Here is a 12,886-nt window from a genome sequence, read left to right as displayed (position 1 = left end):
GCAGCAGTGACACACTCTCAACAACACTGTAATACAAGCTTGCTAATTTATTTATGCACTTGTGCATTGATTCTGTATGCAAATATGTAAGTATGCATGTATGTAAATATATAATTGCATTTTTATTATCATCATTTTTGTTGTTTTTTGTTTTGCTTTTGTCGTTGTCATTTATTGTTGTTTCACATTATCACGCAACATATCAATTTTGATTAACGTATTGTAGTGTACAATTACTATTATTTTCTTTTTTTCATATCTCAGCTTCAATCACACCTTCACCACTCTACCATCACATACTTTACATTGTATCCACTTGGAAGTCAAAACAATCCGTTGTAATTCGTTTGCGATTCGTTGTTAACTTTGCTTTTGTGGCGAACACTGTTTGTCGATGGTATCGCATCGATAGCGTGTTGTACCGTTTAGCACGAGAGCCCGAAACAAACTGAGGCTCTAAGCTCACCTTCGCAGCGGCCGCGCTGCATTTAGCCACTTAGTAAGCGCCAATATGGCCCCAATGATGCTCAGTCTCTGCTCGGTTAGTCTCGGCTGCGCTCAGTTGTTGCATGGAAGTTTGTAGTCGCTCTGTTGGTGGCTAATGGTTGAGTTCTGGTTACGTTGTAAATACTCAGTGGCTCGGCCGCTCATTCGCTACATGCATATGTGCTCACGCTCTCAGCTGCTTTGCTTTTGCTTTGTTTATTTTTATCACAACTCCGCCGTGGCCATGCCGCATAAAAGCCAAGCCAAACAGTTATCATAATAATTATACACATACATACATACAATTGATCACATTTCATTATTTCCATATGTGTGTATATGTATGTTTGCATGCGGGTGTGTGCATTTGTATATATTGATTGGAGTGCACGAGAGTTGTCGCATAGATCTTTGTGTAAGTTACTGTCTGTGTGAATGAGCGCGGTTGCCACTACGCTAAATTGCATACAAGAAATGATTACTCGCGCACTTTAGCGATTGTATAAGACGACATTCGACTTTCAGCAATTCATGGTGAAAAGATTTTAGAGGTGTGCTATTTAGCAGACCATTATTCGGCTCTGAGCGAATTTGATGGGCCGACATCACTTGGGGTGTCTTTACAAAAAAACGGAGTTTGTGTTGGTGATGAACGAAAAGAAATCAACCAATGACACCTTCTTGCCGTCAGAACAATGACTGATTAGACGAGTGTGTGAATACATGTGAAATGATCGCGCAGAATTCGGTTGCCGAATCCCCAAGTCGCGGGTCAGAAAAACTTCCCCTCACAATTTTCTTTTCCCCATAATTAAATAGCAAACCTGGTAATCCATCAGCCTTGCGACAATTGAAGTAGGGAGGCAATCTGAACTTAAAGATTCATGAAATCGTAAAGCGGCGTAATCAAACAGTTGGGATCCAGGTTCAAACCCTCTTTTTTCAAGGTTTTATTGGAATAGTAAATATTCAAACTTAACCCGATACACGAGTACAGCTGACAGTTTCAATCACAAAATCAAAAAAAAAAAAAATTAAACTTTTTTTGAGCCATCTGATACCTTATTACACCCATACATTTTCCACCATTTGTATTGTATTACAATGTGAGTGGGTTGACAATATTCCTGGTCGGAAAAACTGCTTAGGATTCTTTATTGATGGTTCAAGTGTTGACGATAAAGTTGTCGTTAGCGTGTGCTGTTAGAAGCCAAAAGCAAGCGTTTCGACTCGTCTTCCTAATGGTTAAAATTCTCGCCATTAACGAGCGTACTATCTGGTTAAGCCAAAATATTAATATACTATCTGTAAAGAAATCTATATTTATTATGATAGCCAAGCAGCGATTAAATCTCTTGGTGGAGTTGTCTCTAATTCCATCATTGCTCGCAAATGCCGGATATATCTTAACGAGATGGCAGAATATTCCGCATCCACTTGATATGGGTGGCAAAGCATAGTAACATACAAGAGAATTGTAAGGCAGACCAATTAGCGAGAGAGGGCACTACCACTCACCTCCCTCTCGGTATGGAGATTGTAGGTATACCCCTCTCAACCTACAAACTGCGTGGTATGAGTAGCATTGTTTCTTCATCTAACATGAGGTGGTTTGATGGTGTGATATGGATCGCTACAAAAGGAATTTTACTAAAGTGGGACGTCAGGCACTGAAAGGCGTTACTCAATCGATTGAGAAAAAGCAGTTTTGTGTGAGTTGCTTTGAACACAAGCCGTTGTCTCCTAGGTTGATATTCTCAAAGATTGAATTTACCTCATTTCGACTATTACAGAAGCTGCAAGAACGAGGAGGAGGAGATGTCTGTCAAACATCTTCTTTGCCATTGTCCTGCGTGACATGCCACTAAGTTTAAATACTTTGGCTCATCATTCTTGAATGATGCCGATGACCTTAGTTATATGTATGTATGTATAAGTGACAGCCAGATCAATAAGTTTGCACTTAAAACAAAATGGTTTAACGAGGAGTAGCAGATAAACCGTTAGTGTGATGGCACAATGGACCGGTGATGGTCTAAGCGAGTTGGTTTAAAGACCATCTGCAACTTCCATCTATCTCCCACCTACCTATTGGATTACACTTCACAGGCTAAATCAACAATGTTTTATGTAACTGGTTAATCTATAAATCCAGAATGCTTATTAAAGGGTGCTTAGATGTAGGTCAAACCTGAAAATAGAAACCACAAAGTATCTTAATATTTGTAGTAAGTAGAGCCCACGACAAATGACAGCACATCAACATTCCAACCAGTTTTGACTTTTTATCGTATTTGTTTTTTTTTGTTGAATGCTCATTATTTTTGTAAAAACATATACTTCAATGTCGAAGAAAATCTATTTAAGTCCAGTATTTAAATTTAATACAAAAATTAGAAAACTTCTAGAGACTATTCATCTCCATTCTATAATTTCGAAATAGAATTCCCGGGAAAATTTTTGATATGCAGTTTTACGACTTATTAAATTTATTTTATAGCTTTCTAAAGCGAACCTTTGAAGTTCGCGTTAATTTTCTATCATTTTTTTCCCTTAACGGTATTGTACATTATCTCCATATAAAAAAATGTCGTGATTTCTGCGAGAAATTCTAAATCAGAGCAGTGGGATTGGATAAAAACTTTATGGAATTTTTGTATAAAATTTCAAAACTGAGTATTTGTTAGACAATGCACCAAACTTTTACTGAAGATTAATGAACATTCAAAAAGAGAAAAGATAAAAAAAAATAATAATTGAAGCTAGTCCAAATGTTAATGTGCGCTTTCTCACGATGTTTAGCGGAGACTCACTTCCATATATAAAATGTATGTATTTATGAGCCATCTTTTCAAATTGTTAAATCAATTGTTTTCGTTTTTAAAAATTTAGATGTACTTTTGCGACTCTAAAAGCAATAGTTTTAGATGTACAAAGTGTTTTAAAAATAAAACGGAGAAACTACAAAATTTTTCCAGTGAATTTGAAATTTTATCATGGAAAGCCTTATGCCTAAGTAGCGTTTAAATGTTTGCAAAATCAATTTTCAGGGGACAGATTTGGCTCAGTGACTTTGTTAGTTATAAGTAAAATTATCGCATTTGAAACTAGACAGTTAACTACCATCTACTACCCATACACCCATTTGCATCGCTGTCGTTGGGTCGCTCCGTGTGGGAAGATTTATTGACCGGAGGGATAATTGTCAAAATGTACCGCTTTTAAAATAAAGAAAATCAAAAATGTAATCCCCGCAATTATTATTCATTCCCAAAAGTGCATGAACAAATGACACATTAAAGACATTTTGTTTCAGCAAAATGGCCAAACAGACAATATTTATCGTCAAGCCATTAATTTATTGAAACAAGAGGGAAGAGTATGGCCAAAGCACACCTCAATCTTAAAAGCGTCTGATTTCCTCAACAATTCCGTGCTTGACTTCAACTTATAATCTTTGGCTTCAAGAAAAATACCCTGAATAAGAGCCTACATTTCTTTCTTTCGTCGAATGTAGTCATTGTAATAAAATTTAGTAATTTTCCCTTTTCAGATCTATTCAGATTTCGAATTTATTTAGTTAGATACACGTCAAGCAATCAGGAGATGACTGATTCAATTAAAGAAATTTCATATACCAGAATTTTTTTTTTTTATAGTTTTTGATTTTGTTTTGTTTTTTAATTAAAAGATTAAACCAGAAATTTAATTTTATTTATATTATATACATATGTACCTACATATATTACCGATAGGGTCTATACTACAACTCATACTTATCTATAAGTATATTAGTATATAAAATGTAGCATTTATTTGACAAATCTGGCATCCCTATTTGTGAGTATTGCAACTGATACATCAACACAGTAGCCGTCTAGCTGTTTTCTATTAGGGGAAAAACCGGTTGACTGAATAAGCTAAGTTGGTATTAGTGATGGCTATTTGTTAATTTTCTTGTATTTTTGGCCCCCAGTACCGAGAGCGCTCGCTGTTAGTAGGTGCCAGTGCATAGTGTAAACAAAGTGTACAGGGTAACAATAGAAAATATAAACTAAAGACATGTTAACTCGTTGAGCCCGGCGTCGGTCCCTAGGGACCGACAGTGAACTTTCCGTTTGGCCGGCGTCGGTCCCTAGGGACCGACAGTGAACTTTCCGTTTGGCCGGCGTCGGTCCCTAGGGACCGACAATGAACTAAGACCGATAGTTAAAAAATAAATGTATAGTAATTTTAATGAAGTTTATTGAAACACTCTAAACAGAATATATTTTCAAAGTGTACTTTTGTCTGCTGCAATTCGTTTCTAACTAATCGCTCCAGTCTCCAGTCTGAATATTCCCGATTGCTCGCTCGTTGCCGGCTAAATGGAAAGTACAGTAATATCGATGCCGGGCTCAACGTGTTAAGGTTAACAGTTAAAGCGAAGGGACTAACATGAATGTAATTGCGCATGTATGCTCCGATAAAATACAAAATGTTTGCACTTAGTGGTTTGGAAGCTATTTCGGATGTATTTGTAAATAAGCTGAGCATCACTAATCATAGATGAATGAGCTACGTAAATATGGCACTCAACCAAGTGGGGTCGCATTGCAAAGGTTTACATATAAAAAATAAACAATAATAGATATGGTAAAAAAATACGAAACTGTAAATTAGTTTGTTATTGAAGAAAAAATTTATGGGCAGGTGCATATGCATTAGTAAGTAGTGGAAGCTAAAATATGAGTTCCAGAGTAGAATTCTGATGCATTTCTAATTCGATTTTCTGTGCCTGATGTCGGTTATTAAAATGAAAGAGAAGAATAAATTAGTATGTCTTTACATTTTAATTGTATCTAATTTTTTGGTTTAACAATCATAAAAACGAGTTGGATATTATGCAGATCACTAATTGCAACAGCTTTGTTATGACTCAGATGACTCAGACAACTACAAATAGATAAACATGTGCATATGTCTGTATATGTAGGCACAATTATTTAAACAATACAGTTTAATAACATAAAACTTCAATAAAAAATGTACATGTATACTTCTAACGCAATTTGAGGGCCTTCATAGTCTGCTCATACAGTGCAGTCATACTTTACAGTTAAATGCACTTTACAGTCGCGCGTACTCAATGTACGAAGCATACATTTAGGGCGCAGATATCTACATACATCTTACTTTCTAAGGGAAAAATGTTGTAAAATCAAGCATAAACAATCTTGGCACCTACACGAGCAGTAAACAAATTTCAGAATTCAAAATCAGATTAGACACATTTTGTAAGAGTTGTGCGGCGATGTAGGTAAAGTTTTTGAATTAAAATAAAGTAAACGCAATAGGAAGAGGAAGGCCTCCTCTGCATTGGAAAGATCAGGTGGAGAAGGACTTGGCTTCACTTGGTGTTTAGCACGAGAATGAAATATATAATATTTATAATACTAGCAACTTATTTGTTAAGAAAATAAATTTAATAAAAAATTTAATTTAAAACTGCAAACCGGATTTATATTTATAATTCCTTTTTTGGAACGCTGACATAGTAAATTCTAAAACAAAGGAAATGTTAGATAAACTAGAAAACTTACTGCATGAGTTAAATATTTATTACTATGTTATATCGACGGTTGAGCGCACACTTGTGGTAAATGGTTCTTTTGGCAAAAATTAGTTAATTGAAATTTTTGGCCGTCTACCTGTTTTGTTGTACGCGAGTACTCGTAATCAGAAGCGGCGGCTTACAACTCAACAGAAATTTGTGTAAAGTGCTTAAAACGAAATAATATGAAGACACGACGATCGGAAATTAAAAACTAAAATCCATCCGCACGTCTACGTTCTACGCAAAAATACGGTGGATTGCGTAGCCGGAGTCGGACTGATGAGGGTTATTTTTTTGAAGCGCGGCCAAAGGCCTCCCACGCGAAAAAGAGTTCTACGCAAAAATACGGTGGATTCTATCGAAACTGAGGAAAAAAGTGCGCACTTTTTTTATAAAATTTGTTGAATTTCTTATCATTTACTTACAGCATTTCGTCAATACAGAATTTTGTCAATACAAAATTTCGTCAATACAGAATTTTGAAATACAGAACTTCGTATACAGAATTCTGTAATACAGAATTCTGAAATACAGAGTTTTGTATACAGCATTTTGTAAACAGAATATTGTATCATACAGCATTACGTACCCAAACCAATTTCAACGATGATTTCGGTTCATTTTTGAGGAATTTACGAACGATTTCAATGGAGTTTTCGGTGATTAGTGATTTTGGGTGGCCATACGGGCCTTCATTGTCATTTATGTCCTCACAACCATCTCTGAAACGTGAACTCATGAACTCAGTCACGAGATAGACAATCATCGCTATAAACAAATTCAATGTTTCGGTAAACGTTTTACCGATTTTAAAACTATATTTGATATTAGCTCTTTGTTCAAAACTCATTTTTGTACCGATGACACAAACATATTGATACTTTAGACGCAATAACTTCACTTCCACTGAACCGAATGTCACCAAGCTTTCACTGGAAGTAAGCTAGGGATGTAACTTCTAACGCAATAACTCATTAAAAAGGTGACGCCATTAAAAACATTTTTATGACGCCAGTCTTGTTTATTTTGGACTTCACCGTGTTTAATTGATGTTTACACCCTTTATTGGGTGTTTGGCCGAGTTCCTCCTCCTATTTCTGGACATCGTCTTGATGTTGTTCCACGAGTGGAGGAATTAACAGTAATAAGCCGACTGCGAACGGGAGATGGTTTTCTATGTTTCAAAATAAATAAATAGCAAATGCATTCTGAATCCATCTTACCAATTTTAATTAAAGTTTTTAGTTAAGTTTAGTTAAAACTAAATTTCTGTATTGAAGGTTTTGAGTTTTTCAGTCAAAATGAACCACATTTCATTTTATAAAGCGCGTTTTTTACTTCATTTAAATATTTTAAATAACTTTTCTCCAAATACAACTTTACAGCCTAAATCGTTAATTTATTAACTCACTCCTGTGCCCTAAAACTTTACAAAACGCTTCCTCCTATTCGATAGCCTCCCAAGAGAGTTGTCAAAATTACGAAATGTTTAAAGAGCATAACAGCCAGCAACAGCAAATTGAGAAACTTGGCAGAATACCAAATTTGCTGAAACTCCCAAATTTACAATCACTCATTTTTGTTTTTGTGCAACGGTGAAGGCAGACAACTCCCACCATGTCGAGCAAAGAGGAAGAACATTAATTTTTCAAAACAATGTCTGGCATAAGAAGCCAAAGTTTTTATCAATGCCTTTCATTGGACATTTGTAATCAGAATTACTGATTTACTGAATGAAGCACTCCAATAAAAGAAAAACATACAAACACACAAACACACTTGCAAACCTATGCAATTTTTATAGTATTTATATGCAGTTAGTTGACAATGCAAAGCCAAAAATCATGAAACTCTTTTTCCCCGACAGTAAAGCACCAATGTCAAGAAAAGAATATGAAACTGATATTTAATAAGAAGAATTTCAATACTTTTTACAACGCCAAGTCAATTTTATGAGCGAAGCTATAACGTCTGCCAAACACTTGCATATCAACTCTCATACCCACTCCCACTCCCACCCAACACTCAGCACTCTGCACTCCTTCTCACTCATACTCGTGCGCTCGCTGGCACTTATTGCAACAAAGCCAAAATATATGGCTGTGTTCACGTGTCATTCAGTGCATTTTCTTTTTTTTTTTTTTGTTGAGCCTGCGGCGTGTCATCCTGCGGGCTTAAGAATATCCCATACATACACTTACACACACATATATGATATATGCATTGTAGTCAGCGCACACAAGCTCACAAGCATAATAAGCCCGAAATTGTCTCCGGTGACAAACAGCGTGTCACGCGTTTCGAGCCATTCGCTTTCGTTTTGGCACTCACAACAATTCTTCAATGTTTTTGTGTTGATTTTTTTTTTTTTTTTGTAAATTTTTACGAGCATTTCCGAGTTTATTTTGCTTCAATGTTATCCTGCAGGGGCTTTGTCGCCACATCAATTGACACTGCAGTGTTGGCAATTGGCAAACAGCAGCGACAGCAGCAACAAAATTGACGGTGATGGCGTCGTCGGACGTCAACTGCTACTCATAGAGGAAGAGTGCAGAATGCGAAATGGGAAATGCTTTATGTTTTTCCGCATTGTGTATGAAGTCCCAGCGAGAATTATTTGTCCTAGATTTTATGCTTTATTAAAGTGCATTTTGTTCTATTTTTCAAGCTATTTTACCCAATGGAACGAAGCACAAATAAACATTTTTTCTCACGCAGAAGAGCTGATGTCAATTGGAAAGTTGAAGCGAAGCTAATTTCTTCTGTATTTGAGTTTTCAAGAGGCGGGTATCTCCCTCTGTCCCATCCAGGTGGTATGGTGGCTGGCATTTTGATGGGTTAACATTTAGTTGCATTCGAACAGGACCAGTGGTTACGCTGAAGTACATATAACCAAGTCGCCGAAATGCTCACATAAATCATTATTCATTCATCAATGGACCATCATCTGGAGCTCCCTTCTTTGAACAATCCAAGAGATAATAATAATAATAAGGCAAAATGGAGGCAAGCGCTTTACTTCAACCTTATAGCCTCAAGCGGTTCAAGCGGTATTGCTGTCGTTTGGCTTTGTTACGTATAGAAGAGGCTACTCCGTTTCCCCTTGAGAAAATAACTATGCCACAACATTCTTTTTATCCCCATCCTTCTTAAAATTTTACGTGGAATGAAAATCTAGTCAGTGTTAGATCCAACAGGTGTCAAACCAAAATTTCGACTCCCTGCTCGGTGATCCACATCACTATAAGCACAATACCAGAACCTCTCTTCTTTCCAAGTATTCAAGTGGTTTTGTTCATGGCGTACCTGAAAAAATATTTGGTCTGTATCACCATTGATGTCGAAAAGCACTATAACTCTGAGTACAGTTCTGACAACAAAAATAATGGAATAAGAATTAAACAAACCGATACAAATTTTAAACTAAGAATGAGACTAAATTTCTTCAAAGGTTTTCGATATACTGAGATTTGATCTCTCATGGCTCTCAGAATGGTCCCAGTACGTAAAATTTGTGAGATATTGCGATCTAAAAGTTTAAAAAACGCCATTTGAGGTTATGTAACAACATGAGATGTTTTTTTTAGAGAAAGAGAGAGAGAAAGAGAAAGAGAAAGAGTTATTTCTTGAGATAATTTACGAACTTCTTGAAAAAAAAAACCTGTACTGTTATATATATATATGTATATAATTGGCGCGTACACCCTTTTTGGGTGTTTGGCCGAGCTCCTCCTACTATTTGTGGTGTGCGTCGTGATGTTGTTCCACAAATGGAGGGCTCTACAGTTTCAAGCCGACTCCGAACGGCAGATATTTTTATGAGGAGCTTTTTCATGGCGTTGCCTACCGAGGGGCGACCACTATTAGAAAAATTTTTTTCTTTTTTTTATAATTTTGGTGTTTCACCGAGATTCGAACCTTCGTTCCCTCTGTACATTCCGAATGGTAGTCACGCACCAACCCATTCGGCTACGGCGGCCGCCTGTACTGCCATGTTTTGTTACATAACTTCAAATAAAGCAAAAAATCTTATTTTATTGCTCTTTTAAGACGGGTATATCGTTTTGGGAATATTCTGAGATCAGATTCGATTTCAGCATGAGGAACTTCCCAACATTTTAGACTAGTTCTGGGTACTACACCACCCGAAATCATTATAAAAGCAGCACATATTGACACGTTTTGACTATTTACTTATTTTATTTTTGATTTTAACTATTTTTATAAGACTATTCTTTAATAAAGACTATAAAAATCAAAGTGTCAAACTTTGTATAAGATTTAAAAAATTTCTTAAATTTTCATCAAAATCTCAAAGTTTTTCATCATAAATAAAAAAAAATATTGTTTCCACAGTTATATGGTGCATTAAATTTTAATGTCATAAAATAATAGTTTGAAGCAGCTCAAACTTTTCCTTGATTTTCGATAAGTTTTCCCCTGGATGTTTTGCGCATTTTCTCCATATGACGAATGGACAATTTTTTTTTGTTTTGTTTGGAACTTGTGTTCGACTCGTTCCAGTAGCATGAACTCGGCTGTCATAAGAACGACCTGCTGTGACTGTTGCTCCTAAGCTCCGCTAATGCTTTCACCTCGCCCCGCTTCAGGTAATAAAACGTTGATACCTTCCCCTACAAATAAAGATTCGTCATTCGTTTTTCCCCAATCTTAAAAGTATAGAAGAAAGGGTTTATTTTATACTTTAAGTATGCGCTGAATCAAAGCTCATTACTGCCTACGGATATTACACGCCTTCCAAAAACAATATATTAGGCCGGGTCGATTTGTGGGGAAGCAAAAACATCGCCCATTGCTCTGTGCAAATCATATTCTAGGGATCAAAATAAGAAACTTTGCCGAAGGAACCATACCTCTAAAACGAATTCTGATGTCCCCCAATTTGGGTCGAACTTTTTAGTTTCTTTTCTATAACTCACTTAAATTAATTTTTTCATTTACATATGTTCTGACTAAATAAATTTTTTAAGAGAAAAAATAGATATTATTATAAATAAATAATAAATATTATTATAAATAAATAAAAATAAAGTAAAAACATAGCCATTTAGCTGATTTTTTCATATAAAGGCCAAAAATGGTAATATTTTTAAATTGGGGGACATCAGAATTCGTTTTGAAGGCAAAGTTTCTTATTTTGACCCCTAAAATACGATTTTCACAGAGCAATGAGCGATTTTTAAATCGACCCGCCCTAATATATATTATATATATTTTTTTTATTTAATTTAAGTATTGAGCTTTTGTTAAAAAGGTAAGAAAACATTTATTAAAAACGCACTCTCATAGGACTTTGTACGTGGGTTGCCTTTTAACAAGGTCGCCTTTGCAACACTATGTGTCATGAGCTGTAATTTGATATTTCTACCGAAATATTCTGTACTTTCACTTACGAGCTTTATTTGTTATCTTTTCAGAGAGTTAAAAAATGCATCTCGTAAAAAGTTTCGTGCGATGATTTATTACGATTTTCGTTGTGGATTATCGAAACAGGAGTGCATTGACCAACTTGTTTTGACTTTTGACATTGCAGCACCACAATTGGACACAGAGATACGCTGGTATAAAGAGTTCCAACGAATTCTAGCGTCACCATCGATGCTTTCAGGATGAATTTGGTGAAAGCGGTCCAAAAACGGTTGTTGCGCTAGAATCAAAAGCCTCTGGGTGTCAATCGGATCTCCATATCGCAACCATTATATATATGTATATATATATACATTTATTTATATGCAGGGTGACAAAAAATAAGTGTATACAATATTTTTTAATGAAAAAAATGTATTATTTATAGTAGCTCAAAACAAATTGTGAAATTTTAATAGACAATGTTTGAGTAACATTTATTCAGCCAGTTTCGAAGTGGCCACCTTTAGCACGAATACACAAGCTCAAACGTTTCAAAAAATTTTGGGTTATAGGCCGTAGTTCGTCTACCGTTATGCGATCCCACTCTCGATGCAACCCTTGCTTCAGGGACTCCAAAGTGTTGTGGCGTTTTGCACAAGCCCTTGCTTCCAAAATCGACCATACGCTGTAATCTAGCGGATTCAGATCCGGTGAGTAGGATGGCCATTCTTAGGAAGTAATGAAAGAGAGGAAATTGGTTTTGCACCACTCTTGGGCTGTTTTCGCTCTGTGGGCGGATTTTGACGATGTTCAACAATGAACGAAAGTCCAGGGGCTTCTGTAGACCAATTTCTGTCGTTTTGATGATTGTGAGCCTGTTCAACGGTAAACAGCTTCGCATCCGTAAAGACGATTTTTTCCCAGCCCATACCTGCGGCCCGACGTTGGAGCGAGCGACATCTTTAGAGTCTTACTTTCTTATTTTCATCCGTGAGTTTATAAGGCTTAAGACCAGGTTCTTTTTTTGCTATATTGCAATTTTCCTCATCGAGGCCATAGAATTTCGCTATATATACAACGCTATACATCCATTTATTTGCCAGAAGTTTTCGGGGACACAGACGAATCATCCTTCATCAAGACAATGTGAGCTCTAACGTATCGGCTCACACAAGAATCCTTTTGAGCACTCAAAAGATCGAATTAATGGGCCCTTATTTGGCACCTAATGATTTCTTTCTGTTTTTGAATACAATAAGTAAAATACAAGGTTAACGTTTTTGAACGACTGAAGAAGAGTATTGACCTCCCAGGGGAAATTTTTTTGAAAAAACAATAAAGCTATTTTTATTATCATTTTACTGTGCTTTCATTACATTTCAAATGTTTAAGACAATCCTCGTATTGACTTTCAATGAGAGTTCAGAATCCTCA

The 12,886-nt window shown here is 36.0% G+C and overlaps 1 protein-coding gene across 5 annotated transcripts in view; it reads right to left on the bottom strand.

The window, feature by feature from the left end:
* LOC129239031 (serine-rich adhesin for platelets) overlaps nt 1–454 on the bottom strand; it is a 209,798-nt gene extending 209,344 nt beyond the window's left edge. For 4 of the 5 annotated variants that reach the window (XM_054874339.1, XM_054874494.1, XM_054874569.1 and 1 more), the window contains exon 1: nt 301–454. The gene's annotated coding sequence lies outside the window, so the exon portion shown is untranslated. The remainder of the gene's footprint in view (nt 1–300) is intronic. The other variant, XM_054874414.1, reaches the window with a different exon arrangement.
* Between the last annotated feature and the right edge of the window lie 12,432 nt (nt 455–12,886).

The sequence above is a fragment of the Anastrepha obliqua genome, chromosome 1, assembly GCF_027943255.1.
Source record: "Anastrepha obliqua isolate idAnaObli1 chromosome 1, idAnaObli1_1.0, whole genome shotgun sequence".
Classification (NCBI taxonomy): domain Eukaryota; kingdom Metazoa; phylum Arthropoda; class Insecta; order Diptera; family Tephritidae; genus Anastrepha; species Anastrepha obliqua.
Note: the sequence above shows the minus strand (reverse complement) of the source record. Positions and strands in the feature narration are given on the sequence as shown.